This window comes from Pleurodeles waltl, chromosome 1_1 (genome assembly GCF_031143425.1).
Source record: "Pleurodeles waltl isolate 20211129_DDA chromosome 1_1, aPleWal1.hap1.20221129, whole genome shotgun sequence".
Classification (NCBI taxonomy): Eukaryota; Metazoa; Chordata; class Amphibia; order Caudata; family Salamandridae; genus Pleurodeles; species Pleurodeles waltl.
In genome coordinates, this window is record NC_090436.1 from 342519721 (window position 1) to 342541724 (window position 22004).

Consider the following 22004-nt stretch of genomic DNA (forward strand, 5'->3'; position numbering starts at 1 on the left):
TTAGTATCTTTGCACCTAACCTTCACCAAGTGAGGGTTAGATATATAGGTGACTTATGAGTTACTTAAGTGCAGTGTAAAATGGCTGTGAAATAACGTGGATGTTATTTCACTCAGGCTGCAGTGGCAGTTCTGTGTAAGACTTGTCTGAGCTCCCTATGGGTGGCAAAAGAAAGGCTGTAGCCCATAGGGATCTCCTGGAACCCCAATACCCTTTGTACCTAGGTACCATATACTAGGGAATTATAAGGGTGTTCCAGTGTGCAAATCAGAATTGGTAACAAATGGTCACTAGCCTGCAGTGAAAATTTTAAAAGCAGAGAGAGCATAAGCACTGAGATTCTGGTTAGCAGAGTCTCAGTGACACAGTTAGGCACCACACAGGGAACTCATATAGGCCACAACTATGTGCACTGGGGTCCTGGCTAGCAGGATCCCAGTGACACAGGCACAAACAAACTGACCCACAAGTCAAAAATGTGGGTAACATGCCAGGCAAGATGGTACTTTCCTACAGTGAGGAAAAGCTTCTTAGGGATATTGGGAAGAGGGTGAAGGTTTGGGAGTGGAGAAAGAGGGAGTGCTTGTAGGAGGTGTCAGTCTGCTGTGTTTGGGTGCAGGTGCATGAGCTGGATGCTGTTGTGAGGTGGATGGCTGTTGGGTGGGTGGGTGCTTGCATTTGTGTACTTTGGGAGGAGGGGTCACAGACACAGTGGAAGAGGACACAGGGGACGTGTGCATGGATGTGGGGGTGGTGACTGCCAGTGAGGGGCATGTAGTGATAGGCATGCTGGTGATGGAGGTAGTGGATGAGGATGTAGTGCATGCAGGTGTGAGTGGAGATGCTACTGGGAGGGAGGTGGACAACGAGGATGAGTGGGGCACAGTGGAGGCAGTGGATGTTGGTGTGTCTGCATGGAGATGGTGCTTGTGTAAGTGCCTGTGAGATGAAGTGTGGTGCTTGTGTTTGCCTGAGCCACCTCTGGGTGTTGATTTGGGTGATTGCTGGTCTGAAGATGTGCTTTGGATAGGTTGAAGTTGAGGGGATTGGGACTGGGTAGAGGAAGTTGGAGAAGGGAGGCTTGCGACAGGGACAATGGCTGCCATCAGTGCAGAGGCCAGAGCATGCTCTCTGTTGGGCCGTCACTCCAGAGTGAATGCCCTCCAGGTATGCATTTGTTTGTTGCAAATGCCTTTAAACGCCCTGGATGGCATTCAGTATGGTTGATTGCCCAACAGTGGGGGATCTCAGGAGGTCAATAGCCTCTTCACTGAGGGCAGCAGTGCTGACTGGGGCAGGGCCTGAGGTGCCTGGGGCGCAGGAGATGCCCACCCTCCTGGGTGAGCAGGCATGGGAAACACGCTGAAAGGCTGCTGGGAGGGTAGTGCTGGTACAGGGGTGGTGGCTGTACCTGTTGTTGGGGTGGGCACAGAGGTGTCTGCCACCGCCAGGGAGCTTCCATCGGAGGAGGAGTCGATGTCAGTAGTGACCCCTCCTGTCTCCGTCGTGGTGCTCCCCTCGCCCTCCATCCCTCTGGTGCCCTCACTCGAATCGGTGGATTCGGCCTCCAGGCCCATGTGGGATGCAGCTCCCTCGTCGCCGGTGCCTCTGCTCCTCCACCAGATGATGCTAATGCACACAAGGACAGGGTGACAAAACAAAAAGGGTGGGGCGAGACAGAGGATACACTTGGTCAATGCCATTAACACCACTACCGTTGGCGTACACAACACAAAGGGATCAGCCCGATGGACTAGGCCATGCACTACCAGTTACAAAGCTAGTCACCAGCCCATGGGGTACATTGCCTAACGCCATTAGCTGTACACCTGAAACCAACAGGACCCTGCCCAGTAGTAGATGCCCACTAACACTATTGGGGTTAGAGTGCTTCAGAGCCTTCCCAACAAGGGACCTACCCTACCAGTTCGCCCTGGCCTACGGGCACCAACAGCCCACATCCCCCACCCATGTAAAACCTTAATGTGCGCAAAGTCATGATTCAGAATCTGTAATCACCCCCTTGTGGCTGCTGTGATGCCTTCAAGCGCCCATCCAACTCCAGATAGGCCACCGCCATGATGCAGAACATCAGGGGGACAGGCACCCCTTCCTCGTTGGGAGGCCAGCCCCAGCTGGGCCTCTGCCATCTTCCTTGCCCAGCAGCGCAGGTCCTCCCACCGTTTGCAGCAGTGGGTGCTCCGCCTGTCAAAGACCCCCAGGGTCCGCACCTCCTTGGTGATGGCACACCAAATACTCTTTTTCTGATGGGCTCTGACCTGCAGGAAAATATGCATAGAAAAATGGGATTAGTCATACCGTCCGGACTGTTACATTCATGGCCCACAATATACCTCCCATCCCCTTACGCACACACATTGACCACCAGACATGCAGCACTCTGCCCAGGACCCCTCAGCCCCCCCATACACAAGGCTTACACACACAGCAATCCATACATTCATGGCCCACGCATCATGCTCACAGTGTACTCACCTGTTTGTCTGAAGGACCATAGAGCAAAGTGTGCTGGGGTAGGACCCCATCCATCAGTCTTTCCAACTCCTCCGAAGTGAAGGCGGGGCCCTTTTTCAAGACACTCAAGCCATTGTATCTTCCAGACACAGGTCACAGCAGCACTTGCAGTGTAGGTCCTCTCCTGTTGAAGGTCAGGTAGCAAGTGAGTGAACAGATAGAAAATGGCAGTCACGTCCGCGGCGGTGCGTACTATCACCGCCGGCGTACTTCGCCATTGGCTCCTGGAACCCATAGGGCCCAATGATAACAAATGCAAAGTTGCGTGGCGGTCATCCACCGCCGACTGTAACGGCGCACAACGCCAGCGGAATTACCTCATTTCCACTTGTCTCTCCTCACAGGTTAGGCAGCCGCCATTTCAGGGGGGCACAGGCCATGGCATCTAACTGCGTGACATGGCACATCATCTGACTTTCGAATTCACATACTGTTTCTGTAAAGGAAGAAATGCATTTTTATTTTCACATATGTCTGAATATGACCCTCTGCTCACTGTTTTCCACCCTAGAGTTCAACCGCTGAGGATGAATAAGAAATGGAGGCATCCCCCCATGTACAGACCCCTGGTGGAACTGGCCAAAATGAAGGACAGACACATTATCCTGACCTACAGACTTGATAGGGCCACAATCCAAGAACTGTGTGCCCAATTGGAGCCAGACCTAATTTCAGCTATCCTCCAGCCCGCAGGTATTCCCCTTCTAGTGCAGGTCCTGTCAGTGCTCCATTTCCTGGCAAGTGGTTCCATCCAAGCAACAGTGGCCATGGCTGTCTCAGACAATGTTCTCCAACTTGTTGACCAGAGTGTTGTCTGCCCTGCTGAAACACATGCGCAGCTACATCGTATTCCACCAGGTGGAGCATTTGGCCACAGTGAAGGCTGACTTTTATGTCCTGGAACATATCCCCAACATCATTGGTGCCATTGATGGTACACATATAGCATTTGTACCCCCCCGGAGAAATGAACAAGTGTTCAGAAATAGAGATAGCTTTCACTCTCTGAATGTGCAGATGGTTTGTTTGGCGGACCAGTACATCTTGCATGTCAATGCCAAGTATCCTGTCTCAGTGCATGATGCCTTTATCTTGAGGAATAGTAGCATTCCATATGTGATGTCTCAACTCCAGAGGCACCGGGTGTGGCTAATAGGTGAGCCCATGGTCCCCACCCAGTTGATGTAGGTATATGGGTGTGGGTTTGGCCCTAAGGGTGAGTGTGTGGCTAACAGGTATCCCTCGATATTTACAGGTGACTCTGGTTACCCCAACCTCTCATGGCTAGTGACCCCAGTGCGGAATGCCAGGACAAGGGCAGAGGAACGTTACAATGAGGCACATGGGTGAACAAGGAGGATGATTGAGAGAACCTTTGGCCCCCTGAAGAACAGATTCCGGTGCCTCCATCTGAAAGGTGGATCCCTGAACTGCTCACTCAAGAAGGTGTGCCAGATCATTGTTGCATGTTGCATGTTGCACCTTCTGGCCTTGAGACACCAGGGCCCATATTTATACTTTTTGACGCAAAACTGCGCTATCGCAGTTTGGCGTAAAAAAAATTTGCGCCGTCTAACGCCATTTGGATGCGCCATTCGGGCGTCAAATTTATACTTTGACGTACGGCGGCGCAACCAACAGGTGGGAGTCATTATTTTGTGACGCACACAGCGTCGGTCTGTCGTAAGGGAAACCCACGTAAAAGTGACGCAAATCACTGTGGGTCGATTTACGACAGCGCAATCGTGAAAACGCCGGTTTTTTTCACGCTATTGCGTGACATTTTTGCGCGAAAACTGCACTTACAGGAGAGGAGACCCAAAATGGATCCTAGATGCCCCAACAGACCCCAGGAGGATGAGAGCAGACCAGGAACCAGCCAGGAGGAAGCATACAGGAACCAGGACATGTTAAAGAAAAAAAGAAAGTGTCGCTTCAGTGCAGAGGAGCAGGAAATCCTGGTGAAAGAGGTGACGGAACACCAGCACCAACTTTTCATATCCTCAAAATTGCCACTCAGTAGGAGAGAGGCCATCTGGAAAGAAATTGTGGACAAGATAAACAGTGTGGCTGAAGAACGCCGGTCAGTCACCGAGTGTAAGAAACGCTGGCATGACTGTAAACGTAGGACCAAAGAGAAAATGGCCAGGAACAGGAAGGCAGCAATTCAGACTGGAGGGGGTAGTCCAGCACAACAGGAGGCCCTGGACCACATGGAGGAGATGGTCACAGCCATCATCCCGGAGGAGATCGTCACAGGGATACAAGGACTGGACAGCGCAGACTACCACGACACTACGCACATGCAGGGTAAGTCGCATGGGGAATTACAATGCAATAATGGGGACTGTAAGCAGGGGGGGGATACCTACTACACAATGCATGTAACTTAGCACATATATGAAGTGGCATGGGGAAAGGGGCAGGGCAGGGGGGAATGCCCAGTACTGACCATAGCCGGGGCACGACAAAATACTGCCACCACTACAGTCCCACGGGGACATCCTGTAATTACAACAAGAGAGCCAAGGGAAACCAGTGACAGGTGGGAAGGACACTACCCTGAATCCACATCCAGGCACTTGTTTTGCACAAACTATTCCCCATCAACTAGGTCCCTACCTGTAATGCAGTAGCAAATACAACAACTGCAACTTAACTGCCACCACAGTTGACAATAACACCTCTCATCTCTGGGCAGCTATAGTACCAAATGGCAGGAACCCCACCCTGGAACATACATACCTAAATTAGGGGGTGAGGATGACATCTGCAACTACTCCTAGAAATAAGACAAAGGTACCAGTACACTTAAATGCCAAATGTCCATAACTGACACATACATAAGCCTAAGTAAACAGCAATAGGAGCCACACAGCACTAACGACACACACATGCTGCATACGTCAGGGTCCCTCACGTGCCTGCCTAACAATGCTACATCACAAATGTCATACTGCTCAGACAACAACATTGACGAGGGGACACAGGCAACTGGTCAATGAAACACATCTGCACAGTCTAACCAAAAAATAGGACATTCATACGATAAACAGGCCAATCCAGTAAGACACACATGAGACCCCATCAGATACAAACATCAACAATGTTTACATCCATACCACATCCTAACATTGACATACATAGGTCATGCCACCTAACATGTACAGATCATGCAATGTGAATAAAAAGTGTATGGTGCAGGGCCTGTGAGGCAAGTGTGCTGGCAGGGCAGTCACAACACCCACAGTCAGTCAAAGTGTAGCGTGGCAAGTGAAACGTATACTTTGCGCAATAGCCTCAGGCTGGAGGCCTTTGTGCATCTTACCCTGAATGTACTTATACTCATTTGCTCACATCTAAGTGCCTCAGAGCACTTTGCACTAAATGAATCTCATTGCCCTTCCTATCAGTTAATGTAGCAAATAGTCAGTCCTAAGGTGTTGGCAATTAGTCAAATCACCCTGTTTTGCCTACTTCTGCACTGGAGTTTGCCAGAACATATTCACTCTGTGCCCCAGTCAAGGATACCGTCTGGTTCGTTGATGATAGATGTGGTAGGGGTTAAGGTTTGCCATTCCTGCGTAGGGAAACTTTGTCATCACAATGACATATGTCTTTTAAATTCACTTCCTCGTCCCAAGACACGCATGGGGGAGTTTACAAACAGAAAATCACATCTAGATGCTGCCTGCCTTGCTGCTGATGCACAACCAGATCCCAGCCCATTCCTCTGATATGAGGGATGATGTCTCCCCTGTGATTCAGACAGCCAAGCTCCAAACTTAACATGCTGTGCTATATATAGAACAAGCAGAGGGAGAGTAGAAACTGTTAGACACCATGATAGCTGTGTACCAATGTATTACTCTCCTGCGGACTATTTCAGTTCTAACTGTGTGTATTGTTTTGGTTATTGGGGCTCACACCTAAATTCCTACAAGTCAGTTGTACAATGAAACTTCATATCAAACAAATACTGTCTGTGTCATTTGTGTATGGGAACATACCGGAAAAGATAGAAATGTGTAGGACCTGAGTGACCACCACTTCCCTGAGAAGTCCCAAAGATGTCATGGGCTTGGACTTCTAAACATTCCTCTGTTGTGGGAGACCAGAGGCACTGCTAGTCTGTCTGAGCTACATAGAATATCTGGGTGACAGAGTTATTTACAAGTGGGTCAAACTTAGTCCCCCACACCATTAGCTATCCTGCTGCCTAGAAAGCCAAGAATCACATGTAGGATAATGAGAGCCCACCCAAACAAATGTCCCTCCATAACAATAGTGAAACACCGAGGGAGGAGTAGGACAAAAAAATGCATATTCCGAAATAATTACAAATCAACACCTAGAGATGACCTGGCAGGCATGTCTGATAGCTCCATATCATACATGTGACACACAGGTGGGCCATAGGCCTACAACAATGCCCTATGACGGACAGCAGATACCAAGACCAAATCAGAGTACAAAGTTAAGGCATCCAAAGGCTTGTATCTTAGTGCAAAATGATCTCAACACAGACACACTAATTGTACCCTGTTTCTTTGCAGAGGAACACAGATCTCCTGCCGATATGCCTGCCCATGAGTTCCCTGAGGACATGGATGACGAGACCATCAACCTCACACAAGAGACCATTGACATGGTCCTCGAAAGCCTCCAAACCCCCCCTTCAGTAACAAGGAGGACCCAAGAAGAAGCAGCCACCACAGTAGAACCACCCGCCACCCCAATTGTAAGACCTGCCAGCTCCAACACAGCTGAGGACTCTGACGACACTGGCACCAGCTTCGAAAGAACAGTCGTTGGGGTCCAGCGGGAGCTGGCCAAGGAGGTGCGGGTGGGGATGCAAACTATGGCAGCCAGCCTTGAGGGGGTGCGTTCGTGCATGCTGTCAACTGCTGATCAGGCAGCTGCAATGCAAGCCAGAACATCGCTGTTGGAGGAACTTTTAGTAACACAGAAGGCAATCTGCACAGCTGTCATCCAGTTGACCAAACAACTCCAACAGCAAGCCAGTCAGCGTGTGCACGAATGCAACATCGAACCCCTCAGGGCCGACCTGGCTGCCTACCATCGGGATGTGGCTGCCATTCTGAAAAACCAGCACGCCCTCCTTGCTTCAGTACTGCCCTTCATAACTGGACAGGGATCAGCCCCCGGGATGTCTGCCTCCATGTCTTCTGACACTGAGGTGTGTGTTGCCCCTTCACAACCAACAACAACAAGGACACACCAGGCAACACACACATCAGAAGAAGAAGACATGGAACAGATAACATTCACTCGCAAGAGTACCCGGAAGCCCTAGTCCCTGCACATTGCCCTACTCTGACCAAGGTCCTACGTTTTGACACATGCCAGCCTCACTCCAACTACCCTCAATGACTGTTCGGCAATCCACTGTTTAACTTGTCCACATTGGCTGTAAATGTTTCTCTCCTACCATTTGGCAATTCCTGTTCCTCTGCACCGTCTGTGACATCACCCCAGCATGTCAGGAGCATCATCCACACCCTGTAAATAGGATCACCATTTAAGAATGCACCAGAACGGACTCACCTAACATTGTTAATGGACTTTTTGCACTACTCCACCTAAAAATAAATATCACTTGCACACCTATTGTGTCTCTGTGTCATTTCACACTTCAACTGTGCAGTACATAACTCCAAAGTGGCTGTGTGGCAACCATGTCGATTCTCTATACTACTGTCCTGATTTCATGTATACTGAAACATCTGTGCAGTGGCCAGGATTGCATCATAGCTTTACTAGACTGAGGAAAATAACTGATGTAGGTACTAAGCACACACAATCATGCTGTGTTGGACAGAATGATGCCCCATCCATAGCTATTCTAGACAACTAATGGTGGCTGAGAAATGTAGGCACCTTGCAATACTAAAACAAGAAATTATGCTGTAAAATGAAAGGAATGATAACCAAATTACACTGCATCAATCACCCTTACAGCGTATACTACCATGAAGGAAAGTCATGCTCAAGCAGTACACACATGATGTAGGTCAGCAATGACAGCAACAAGACAGGAGTGTGAACAAATACTCATCTACAAACTCTCCCTGAACTTCACAATGCTGTCCGACCTATCTATTTACCTACAAAATCAACTCTGGAAGCACTCTTTGTGAAGTAGGATACATACCAACCCCAAATCTTGATGATCTATGCACACTACCAATGGTGGCTCTCCCACATGGTGGATACTTACCAAGTTAGCACACGGGTAGCTGGCATGTTAAACCTCAATAGCCTGGGGATAGCGAGCATAGGACACAAATGTCATACTAAAACTTTCTGCTACACTGATGTCAAGGCCATGAAAAGGTAGCACCTAACGCATCAGGTAAAGGGTTAACAAATTTTTTATTTCCAATAAGTAATAAAAGAGGCAACTAAGGGAAAGATAAACCTACACTAATCTAACCTGACTACTACTAACCCACAACTGTCCCTAACTAACCTAAGCTAAACTTACTCTACACATGTAACGAAACGATCTAAACATCAACCCCCCACCCACCATTATGAGACAAGACACATGCAGGACAACACTTACTAACCTACACACATACTACACTATCCTAAACAAACATATATATATATATATTTTTTTTATAGATTTTTTTATTTTTTTTATTTTTTATTTTTTTTTAAACAGGAATCCCAACATTGCCCCCCACCCACCCACCCACACAAAAAGATAAGATATAAAGAAGAAGGACCCCCCACCCTCTTCCCTAACACTAACTAAGCTAATTTCTTACACTTATCCTATAACTAACCCCCCAAACCCAACTAACAGTATGAAATAGGAAAGAGGTGAGAGGGGAGGGGTAAAAGTTCTGGAGGGCAAAATGTCTACTGATTTGGCCTCCGTAGTGTTCGCCGGATGGAGCGCACCTTCTTCTTCACCTCAGCCATGTCCTCCGTCAGGGTGTCAACTTTTCCAATCAACCTGTCCAATTTCCTTGACAATGCGTGGAAGTCCGCTGGGTTGATCGGAGGATCAGTGCAGGTCTGGGTGCTGGTGGAGGTGGATTGTGTTGGTGGAGTGGTGTGGGCACGGGACTGCCCTGCTCCCACCACACGGCTGTGTCCAGGTCTGGATGAGGATGCCTGGTCCGTTGCTGGGTCCACTTGGCCAGACCTGGTGGATGTAGTGGCGGGGGTTGTTGGGGGCACCGTTGGGGGAGCCTGTGGTGTGGCATACCACACCCCGGAGGCCCGTTCCGAATTGTATCTGCGGGCCATCCTCCGATACCCACACTGCACCTGCAGGATGTGGCTGTACCTCATTGCCCGGCGCTCAAACTGGTTGCGAGCTGCGGCACTCAGGTTTGCAGCTGTGAAGAGAAAAGGCAAATATTGAGCATAGAATTTACAGTGGGTTGAATACCACAATGGGTAATTTGTCCATTACTAGCAATGTATTGGTTGCAGCAATTGTTACAACATAGTTCACGGGAAGGCTCAGAGGAAGTACATGTGAATCATGCATACTGAAGGGCATATCACATATAGCATATCCATGTCTCTACATGATGGATGACATCACCCTAAACTACTCATACAATTCATACCTAAGGCATTATACATTATGGCACCAGCTCGTCCGCATACTGACTTCACTACATATGTCATTCTATGTGATAAGAATCACACTCCTCACTCAATGGCATTTCGAAATAGTTGTGTGCTAAGATTGAACCCCTGGCCATGAATCATATGTCGACACTATGGGCCAGATGTAGGAATTGATGGGAAATCAACTAGCAAATTGCAAAGCTGAACGGTGTCTCTGACACCGTCTGCGAGTCACTATGGGGTCCCTAAATCCCACCTCATGAACATCAATGATGTGGGTTCCAACTTGCACCACCTTAGCAACTATGGGCACTCACGGGGATGGAGGCCTGCTGGGAACAGCAGAACTCCATAGACGTGACTGCTTTTAAATGAAGCAAGTTATTTTTCACCAAGTGTAGGCCCTTTATCTGAAAGGAAAATGAGCTGCTATTTGTTTAAATTCACAACAATTGATTTTTCGTAATTTACACAATAACTATTGCTCCCTTAGACCACTGGCTGTTTTGTGCAGGAGTATTTTGGTCCACTCACAAAGGTGAAGGTTCACAATGAGGACCCCTTCCAGTCAGCAAGTTGGTTAGCATCCACTTCAAGTGGATGATAACAGCTACTCACTTTGCAACCACGTACTCGTTAGCAAATGGGATTGCCTACCACTGTGATTTGCAAGTAGGGCTGGTAAACTCCTTTATTTTTTTCATTTAGAAAAGCATTTTGCTAATATGTACATGACCACCAAAAACATTTCGGATTAGGAAACAGACGTTTGCAACTCACTAACATCAAATTATGCTATTTGCAATGTGTAGACATTTTGCTACATCTGGACCTAGGTACAAACTCAAGTCACAAAAGGTGTTAAGTACGTGTAACATACTGGTTGCTACAGTCCTAGGTACCCTGTTTCACAGTAACATCCCAGTCTTTGTGGGTGGTGTGGGAAGAACAAACAACAATCCCATGATCAATGCACAACCAGGAGTGTACAGAAAGTTCAACAAGCATGTGCCTTCACACACAACACCTATGAAGGGCTAGTAACACGTTGGAGTCAGCCCAACCTTGTCACATCCCAGGTCCACACATGTCAAAATGATATGACTTAGCCTAACATAACATACTATTAGTGAGGCATGTTTTACAACACACACAGAGGAGGTAGAACACCCATTCACATGATTCAACAGAACACCTAGGCCATTGCACTCAAGTCACACACACTTCGAGGTCACCTTGTGGAAGTACATGCCCCCGGAAGATCCGACCTACAGTGTACACAGTCCATCCTCAACTAGGAAGAAGCACTTGTCATCGAAGCCATGTGCCTAAGCTATCTGGGAGACTGTCAGTCTGATATGCTGACTCAGTTAATGGCAAGTTCCTGACCAAGTCTAACATTGACCAGTGTATTCAAAATGAGTCATGCCATTCCCAATTGTCGCACTAATTGAATGACCTACTGCCCCTCAATCTGAGAGATGACTAGGTATTGCTTTACAGAAACATTATTCCAATTTGATATCACACCAAAACAACAAAGCCAATGAACGGCCAGCACATCAAATCATGAATTATCCTGAACACACAGTAATCCATCATGCTTCTTTTCCAAACAATGTAAATAGCACTTAGGCAACACTCACTGTAGGTATCGGGGTCGTCAAAATGGGCCACCTCACCAACGGTGTACGGGGCTGGTCCACCTGTAAAGCATGAAAGGAAGATTATACTCAGACTGGGTGAACAGACAAATAATTTCTGTTACAATGACAGTGTGTGAATATTACATGGTAATGATACACTTTCACACATGCTCATCCTGCCTGGCTGACTTTGTATTCTAGATTATCATTGGATGAGTCTCCTGCTCCAGTGACACACCCTACTACACTCATGCAGTGGCCAGGACAGTCATGTGTCGTCCAAGTTAATCCTCCATTAGTAGGCCCCAACAATCATGTGATCCATACATCTCAGCATGTGCATCCCAGAGAGAAACATTCCACAACTGGTTCCATGAGGACTGCATGACCACTCACAATCAAACAGGCTATGTGGACAGGTTCAACACACAGCAACCAGACACACATGTGACATATGTGTGGACAACATGACTAACTTCATGTGACGTGAAGGCAACACACGTGTAGCATCATCATGTGTTTGCAATTTTCGGTCTAGCTATGGCGTCTACATATGTAGGTATGATGTTTCTACATGACGTACTCACTGGCCATTATGACCAGTAGAGTACAAATAGAGCAGTTCACGTGTTGCTTTTCAGACACAAATGCAACAGTACATTCCATGCAGCTACAGCCATCTGGTATGTGTTGCAAAAATGAGGCATCGGCCTGGTAGCATAGGTCTTCATACACATCCTGCAACAAATACACATTTGGACACATATGTATACCTTTGTAGCGCAGCATTTGCATCATTTTGTGACGCAGAGAGGGGGCTACTTAGCAAAATACAAATAGATGTTGCATTTTACTGCTGTTATTGGGTGTACATGTGTAGCAAAAATGGGGATTTATGTGTATACCCATGGGCCTAGGTTTCCCTAGCATAACACGCAGTCAGCTTCTTATTTTGCAGATTGGCTACCAATCATCACATGTTCACGCACACATTCCTATTATTCCCATGTAATTGATTAGTACTCACCAACATAGCCACCAATCCGGAGTCCCAGGTGGTCCAGCAGGTCCTGTTCCCTGCTGATCAGATCTGCCCAGCGGTGCTTGAGTTGATGTATATTCCTCAGACTCCCGTAGACCCGGACCAGGTGATGGCGCACCTTCTCCCAACGGATTTTCCTCGCCTCCGTGTGATACCCCTGTATCACACGGCCCCCAGCCTCCAGCATCAGTGGGAGGAAATGGCTTACGAGCCATATGAAGCCCCCCAATTCGTCCTCACCCATCCTGGACAGGCGAGGCCTACCTGACATGATGAGAGGTGTAAAAAAGTACAAAAGAAAAATGAAAGGAAAAGTGGGAAATGGGGAAAGGTAGAGGTGTGAAAGAAAAAGAAGAAGGAGAAAAATAGCCCAACTAACCCCCCAAACTATGCTACCCACAACAGACTCCCACAGACAATACAAACTATCACAGGTATAGACAAAATAACACTAAACAGACTGAGACAATGTTAGACAACAATAAAAGATTGACACAAAGACAAAATACAAGGCACACAGGACACTAAAGCAGTAAAACACAGGACAACACCTTTCACACAACCACACAGTCTAGATAACTCTGAGACTGCAAAGTGAAAGTGAAAGTCAACTCCCAGTACAGATTTGGTAAACAGGATATCCTATTACATCACTTCCTGCATAAAATGGCCGCCGTTTTTATTTTCGCGTAATGCGTCATATTTTCAAGCATACACAGATGTGCGTCATATTTTTTTGACGCATTACAATTGCACATGATGCGGAGTGTAAAAATATGATATGAATATTAATATTTCAAATTGTACATGAGATGACCAACATATTGTCCATGTAGCGTCATTTTTACCACGCATACATCATGGGCGTCATTTTTTTTACACGTACAGTAGTGCACATGATGCGGAGTGAAAAAAAATGATATGAATATTAATAATTTAAAATGTACATGACATGACAAACATATTGTCCATGTAGCGTCATTTTTACCACGCATACATCATGGGCGTCATTTTTTTTACACGTACAGTCGTGCACATGATGCGGAGTGAAAAAAAATGATATGAATATTAATAATTTAAAATGTACATGACATGACAAACATATTGTCCATGTAGCGTCATTTTTACCACGCATACATCATGGGCGTCATTTTTTTTACACGTACAGTGGTGCACATGATGCGGAGTGAAAAAATATGATATGAATATTAATAATTAATACTGTACATGAAATGACCAATATATTGTGCATGTAGCGTCAATTTCACCACGCATACATCATGGGTGTCGTTTTTTTTACACGTACAGTGGTGCACATGATGCGGAGTGAAAAAATATGATATGAATATTAATAATTAATACTGTACATGAAATGACCAATATATTGTGCATGTAGCGTCAATTTCACCACGCATACATCATGGGCGTCGTTTTTTTTACACGTACAGTGGTGCACATGATGCGGAGTGAAAAAATATGATATGAATATTAATAATTTATACTGTACATGAAATGACCAACATATTGTGCATGTAGCGTCAATTTCACCACACATTCATCATGGGCGTCGTTTTTTTTACACTTACAGTGGTGCACATGATGCGGAGTGAAAAAATATGATATGAATATTAATAATTAATACTGTACATGAAATGACCAACATATTGTCCATGTAGCGTCAATTTCACGACGCATACATCATGGGCGTGTTTTTTTTTACACGTACAGTAGTGCACATGATGCAGAGTCAAAATTATTGTGGATGTAAATAATAATTTGAAGGTGAAATATCAAGACACTTTTGGATACATTTGTATCTGACTCTGCATTGTGTGCACTCATGTACGTGAACAAATTATGACGGCCATGCTGTATGCGTAGAATATGGAGCAAATTTATCCAAATGTCTTCATGTGTTTAGCTTTGGAAAGGTGATTTGTCATGGTAAAACGGTGCGATGTGAGACACATTTGTGTTTGTATATGACAAATGTCCGTACTTTTATGTATAGACGGCCTTCACACTGTGATGTTTGGGATACGTTAACTAATGTATTGACCATATTTGACAACATATTTGCTGTAATTGCTGATGGCTATTTTGAAATGATGTTTTTGATACCATTATGTATTCCGTCTCCAAAATGTCCCCACCTTTATGATGGGGATGCTTTTATCTGTAGTCCTAACAGGGAGTGGGAGAGTCACTTTCAGTTTTTATGGGGCTGACCATGTCCCATTATGATTTTGTGTTTCATATTTGTGTAGGACTTGTGACATGGAGGCCACACATGTGCCTTATGCATGTGTTTAGTTCACAAGTACATGATTCTTGTATGTTTTGGGGGTGGTAGAGGTGGAGTTAGGCCCCCAGCACCCTAGGATTTGACCATCCAGAATAGCTACTGTATCCATGGAGTATTTTTATCATATCCTGGCAAACCTGCAGCAGCGGGCGAATGTAAGGCCATATGGTATGAATGACTGTTGACCATTCATTCATCTCATTAGCCCATTTGACGTTTGCAGTAATGATGATTTGGAGCTAAGTTGCATACCATTTTCATATGACTAAGGGGGTCATTCTGACCGCTGCGGTCGGCGGTCGCCACCCGCCAAGCGGTTCCCGCCGAAAGACCGCGGCGGTCATTCTGGCTTTCCCACTGGGCTGGCGGGCGACCGCCAAAAGTCCGCCCGCCAGCCCAGCGGGAAACACCCTTCCCACGAGGACGCCGGCTCAGAATGGAGCCGGCGGAGTGGGAAGGTGCGACGGGTGCAGTTGCACCCGTCGCGAATTTCAGTGTCTGCAAAGCAGACACTGAAATTCTTTGTGGTGCCCTCCCCGCGGCACCCCCTACCGCCATCCTGTGAACAGGATGGCGGTAGGGGGTGTCAGAATCCCCATGGCGGCGGAGCGCGCTCCGCCGCCATGGCGGATTCTCAAGGGCAGCGGGAAGTCAGCAGGTACACCGCCGACTTCCCGTTTCTGGCCGCGGCTGAACCGCCGCGGTCAGAATGCCCAAAGGTGCACCGCCAGCCTGTTGGCGGTGCTACCGCCGACCTCCGCCATGGCGGTAATTACCGCCAGGGTCAGAATGACCCCCTAAGTTTGCAAGACTCTCAGCGTTCACGATGTGATAATGCGAAGATTGTTTTGCTTGTCTGTGTCCCTTTCTGCATAAACTGGTTTAGTGTCATGTTACAATCTTCCTGCTAGGTTCAACCTGGAACACAACTGTGATGGTCTACTTTCAAATATTAGGTTGGTTGTATGACATATGTGTACATGTGTGTGGGAATGTCGATCCAGTATGACCTGTCTGTGTGTATGTTGTCACTGTAACTTCAAGGTCTCCTCCTGAGTTAGTGGCAGCTGATGTTGTTGCAATTGTGTATTGCTCACATCATACACTTGAGAGAAGCCATTGATGACATGTTCACGTACACATGGATGGTCCCACCCTGTCTCTGAACACGTGTGATGTGACTTTCAAATGATCTCCAATTTTGGGCTGGATGAGAGACTGTTTCAGTTGTTTGGATCCGGCATGTGTAATTGTCACATTTGTACTCTTGTTGGGCTCTGTGTATGGTAATGTAACATGTCACATCCTACCCTCTGTGCATACAGTTGTGATGTTTATTTTTGGTGTGATGAATTTTAATGGCATTCTTGATCAATGAGACGACATTCATCTTCCGCTATTTCAAACTAAAGGTGGTCAGAAATGAATAGGCCAAAGCATGATGTGGTGTTTGTTATCTGTGTTTATTTACAAGTGTGGAATACAAGTGATTATAATAACTTAAGTAAAAAAATTGTTCACAAGCTGTTGGCGCCTACGCACTCCTGCTGCGGTGTTAGGTTGTTCCCCCTCCTGTTGCAGGCCAGCATCCTCCTCATCATCATCCTCAGGCATGTCTGGGTCTGGTTCAAGGAGGGGAATGTTCCTTTGTACACAAATATTGTGTAATATGGCACAAGTGAGTATGATTTTGCAGACCATCTCTGGGGAGTATAGTAGGCTTCCGCCAGTGATGTCAAGGCAGCGGAACCTTGACTTTAGGATCCCAAAGGTCCTCTCCACAATGCTGCGGGTCCTCTTGTGGGCGTCATTGTATGCCCGCTCAGCAGCAGTATTTGGGTTCCCATATGGTGTCATTAGCCAAGGCTGGATGCCATACCCCTGATCAGCTGAAAGAGAAACACAGAATGGTATCAATTAGATGTAGGAGGCACTGTTGTACGTATCTTTGATGGCAGTAGTTGTGTTGTGTTGTCTGTGACTATTTTGTGTACTAATGTGACAACCTATGGTTGTTGGTGGAAACTTTGGCATTGTTTTTTTTCCTTGGCTGAGCAAGTGTTTGTTGTCTAACTGTTTGTCAGCAGGATGTATTGGTTTCTCAAGTACAGTGTGCCCTCCCTTGCATTGTGACTTGTGACACAGGTGTCCGTGTGTCCTCACTGGGGGTGTGATGATAGTTCCATGCAGAGTTGAAACATGAAAGGGTATTAGAAACGTTCATATGAACATAGCCAGGCCATCCCATCCCTTAAAAGTTATGCATTGTATTAGTGTACAGGCTATTGTGAGACTTCCAATTTGCAAGGTGACATTTAGGCAACCACAGTCATGAATGTCTTCACACTAAGCTGTGGAGTAAATTCAAATGTGTGAGAGGTTCAATGGTGACTTGTGACACATGGCTAGTGATGTGAGTACCTCAGTGTGTTCCTGTCTAGGTGTTGCTATTGTGGTGTATGGGTTGTTTATCCTAGAGGGTTTCTGTGCAGTGAGTATATAAGTAGATTTTTGTCCTTACCAACAAGTAGTCCATTGCCATACCGTCCATCCTGGAAGTGTTGGTTGATGGTGCAGTGACGGAAGATGAATGCGTCATGTACACTCCCAGGATATTTAGCCACAATGTTGCTGATCAGTCCTTGGTGATCGACTATGGCCTGCACGTTGATGGAATGTGTGTGCTTCCTATTGCGGTAGAGGTGTTCACTCGCAGCAGGTGGCACAAGGCGTACGTGTGTGCAGTCGATTGCACCAAGGACGTGCGGAAAGCCACTGATGTCGTAGAACCCCTGTTTTGTTTCCTGCTGCTTCTGCACTGTGTTAGGGAAGCAGATGTGGCGGGGTGTCAGTCCAATGATGGCATCCAGTACTTTAGGCAGGAATGCGGAGAAAGATGGTTGTGAGATTCCACCAACCAGGGCACCAGTTGTCTGAAACGAGCCACTTGCCAGCAGGTGAAGTACGGCAAGCAGCTTTGTTTCAGTTGGGATAGTGCGTGGAGTCACTAAAGTGGGGGCCAATTGCTGTTCAATATTTGTCAGCAGCTGCTGAATGGCCTGCCAGTTCAACCGGTACCTCTGGATGATGTCTCGTTCCCTGAGGCCATGCAGGGTTGTTCGTGGGCGGAATATCCTCTCCTGCCTTCTGCGCTGTCTTTGGGGTCCCTGCTGTTGTTGTTGTGGCTGCTGTTGTTGCTGCAGGGCTCTGCGTCTACGTGCACGTTGAAGAAAAAGCACCTCCATGTCTCCCTGTTTCTGCTCTGCTGCTCTGCTGCTCTGCTGCTCTGTTGTTTGTTCTGTGTGTTCTGATTAAGTACAGGTGTGTTTGCCCCATTTTAACACCAGCCCTGACCCAGGCGTTAAAATTTCACGGTATTCGTGCTTTGCGCTTTTTTTTTGTGCCGCCTGCCGCGCGGGAGTGATTTTTGCCCTGGAGCATAAATACCACGCACCGCTATGTGCGTCTGTTTTTGGACGGGAACGCCTACCCTGCATGTCATTAACACAGGGCGGGGTGCCGCTTCCAAAAACTGGCGCACATAGCGCCATTTTCCTGGTGCGCCGGATCGGGCGTCAGGGTTTAAATATGGGGCAACGTTTGCGCTGAAAGTGCGTCAAAATTTTTGACGCACATTCGGCGCAAACGGAGTATAAATATGCCCCTAGGTGCCTTTTCTGCAAGAGGGTGAGCCTGGAGATGGTCTTGTGGCAGCGGTGGGGCCTGTGGACAGTGACGAAGAGGAGGCAGAGGAGGAAGATGTGGACAACAGAAGTTCACTCATTCAACAATACTTCCAGTGACACACCGGTAAGACACTGTAACTTCACCTTCTATTGCAGTTTTGTGTTAGACATTGAACATGGCAGCCTGATTTCCCTATGTCTATGGCCACTTACTGTACCATTTGGCATCTCTATTTTCAGATCTCTGTGCTCCACTTTGGCTCCTGGTGTGTTTACTGCTGCCCACTACAGGTCATACCTATGTATATATAACTGTACATTTGAATTGCAATGTTTACTGCTTGTTAAACTAACACATATTTCAATCAATTGACAGACTCCATACTTGTATTTGTTCCATGGGTGTTTATTTCTGTGCTAATAAGTGAAAGGGGTATTGCAATGGGCTGGACTGCTGATGGAGGAAAGTCCAGGGTAGAGTCCAGTCTATTTGTATCACAGGTACATTGTCCAAGGGGACATAGGAAGGGGAGCAATGTCAGTTGAAGATGGCCAGGGTGACAGAGTGGGACACAAGGGTGACAATCAGGATAGTCTTATTTCCTGGCGGGGTCTTGGCAATGTTCTCTGATTTCTGCCTGGATCACAGGAACCGTTTGCGGGGTGGTTCTCCTTCTGCAGGGGGTGGGGTGCTGGTGGCCTGTTGGTCCTGTGGCGGGGCCTCCTGTCCATTAGCGCCGACAGAGGTGGAGGGCTGTTCATCATTGTGGCTAGTGCCAGGGGCCCGTTGGTGTGCCACTGCCTCCCTCATGGTGTTGACCAGGTCTGCCAGCACCCCTGCAATGGTGACCAGGGTGGTATGGATCTTTTTAAGGTCCTCCCTGAGCCTCAGGTACTGTCCCTCCTGCAGCCACTGGGTCTCCAGCAACTTGTACAGTATCTGGCCCATGGTCTCCTGGGAATGGTGGTATACTCCCAGTATCCCTGCAAGTGCCTCATGGAGAGTGGGTTCCCTGGGCCTGTCCTCCCCCTGTCGCACTGCAGTCCTCCCAGCTTCCCTGTTGTCCTGTGCCTCTGTTCCCTGAACCATGTGACCACTGCCACTGAACCCAGGTCTCTGATTGTCTTGGGTTTGTGGGGTTGTCTGGGGTCCCTGTAGTGGTGGACACACTGCTGATTGATGTGTCCTGGGGACAGAGGTATGGGCCCGCTGGGTGGGTGCTGTGCTGGTGTTTCCTGAGGGGGAGGCGCTGTGGTGGGTTGGGACTGTGGCAGGATAACCGACTGTCCAGAGGTCCCTGATGGGCCAGGTTGGTCATCGTGATCCAGGCTTGCAGAGCTGCTGTCATCACTGTGGGCCTCTTTTAGGGGGGGACTGGATGTTGGTGGCACCTCCTCTCCGGTGATGTTGATTGTGGGTCCTGTGGGGGCGTAAATGCAGTGTTATTGTATCGGTGTGTGCCATCTTGTGCACAAATATGTTTCCCTCTATGGTTGTTATTAGCAAGGCACCTTTGGGTTGTGTGAGATGTATTGGTTTGGCTAAGTGATTGTCACTAGTGTGCATGCTGTGGTGATGGGTGTCCATGCAGGTCTGCGATGGATGTCCATGCATTGGTGTTGCATGCAGGGCTTGTTTTTGGAATGGGTGGGTTGTGATAGTAGGGTATATGTGAGATGGTGGAGTGATGGGGGTGAGGGTAGGGGTAGGAGTTTGTGATGGCATGGAGGTAGGGTGGCGGATATAGTAGTAAAGATTTGACTTACCAGAGTCCAGTCCTCCTGTTACTCCTGCCAGGGCCTCAGGATGCATGATTGCCAAGACTTGCTACTCCCATGTTGTTAGTTGTGGGGGACGAGGTGGGCATCCACCGTCAGTCCTCTGTACGGCTCCCTGGTGTCTTGCTACCATGGTACGCACCTTCCCCCGTAGGTTGTTCTACCTCTTCCTGATGGCATCCCTTTTTCTGGGGTGCTGTCCCACGGTGTTGACCCTGTCCACGACTCTCCGCCATAGCTCCATATGCCTAGCAATGGACATCTTCTGAACCTGTGATCCGAATAGCTGTGGCTCTACCCTGATGATTTCCTCCACCATGACCCTTAGAGAACCTGGGGTGTCTTTGTGGTGCCATGGGTGTAGTGTGAGTGGTATGTGTGAGGGTGTGTGGGGTGATGTGTTGGGGAGTGTGATGTGAGGTGCGTGGATGGTGTATGGGTGATGGTGTTATGTGACTCTGATTCAGTGGGTGCTCCTGGCTTGTCTCTCTCTCACTTGGGAATATTTGTTTTTGTTGTAAGGGGTTGTGGGTATTGTGGGTGTGTGTTTTATATTGGATTGGGTGTGTGGGTTTGGTGTGTGTATGTGTGTCAGGTGTGTGTAGTTTGAATTGTCCAATATGGTGTTGTTTTGTTAGTGTGTGTGTATTTTAAGGCAGCGGTGTGTACCGCCAATGGAGGAATTGTAAGAAGCCCAACAGGAGGGTCAACTGCCCAAACACTTAGAGAGGCACTGATACTGGTATTACGTAAACCAGATCAGGATCCATTAGATGTCCAATCATATCAACCATTGTCCTTATTAAACCTTGACTGTCAAGTTCTGGGGAAAATGCTGGCCAATAGAACAATCCCTCTTTTTAATAATTTGCTGCCCTTGGATTAATCAGGCTTTATCCTTGGCCGCAATACCTTCATTAATATTCAGAATCTGCTCTGTCTTATTGATATGGCCTCAGGTCATGATAGAGGAATGTGGGCAGTATCATTAGATATAGAAATGGCCTTTGACACTTTGGGATAGGGATTCCTCATAGCCATACTCACACAGATGGGCTTTGGCCCTGTTTTTGTGGGCTGGATTTAGACATTATACAGAAGCCCGATGGTGATGACGCGCACAGGCTTTGCCATCTCGGATGCCTTTGTTATTCACAGAGGTACCAGGGAAGGGTGTCTGTAATCCCCTCTATTATTTGCCCTGGCAATAGAGCCCTTGGCATGTGAACTGCGGCTTCAGGCAAGACAATGGGGCATTCCGGTTTATGAGGAGCATCCTGTGATCTCCCCATACGCAGATGATGCATTAGTGTTCCTATGAGATGCCCCTCCACACTCTCACATTGAATGGCCCTGATGGACGACTTTGGGGAGATGTCCAGCTTGCAAGTCAA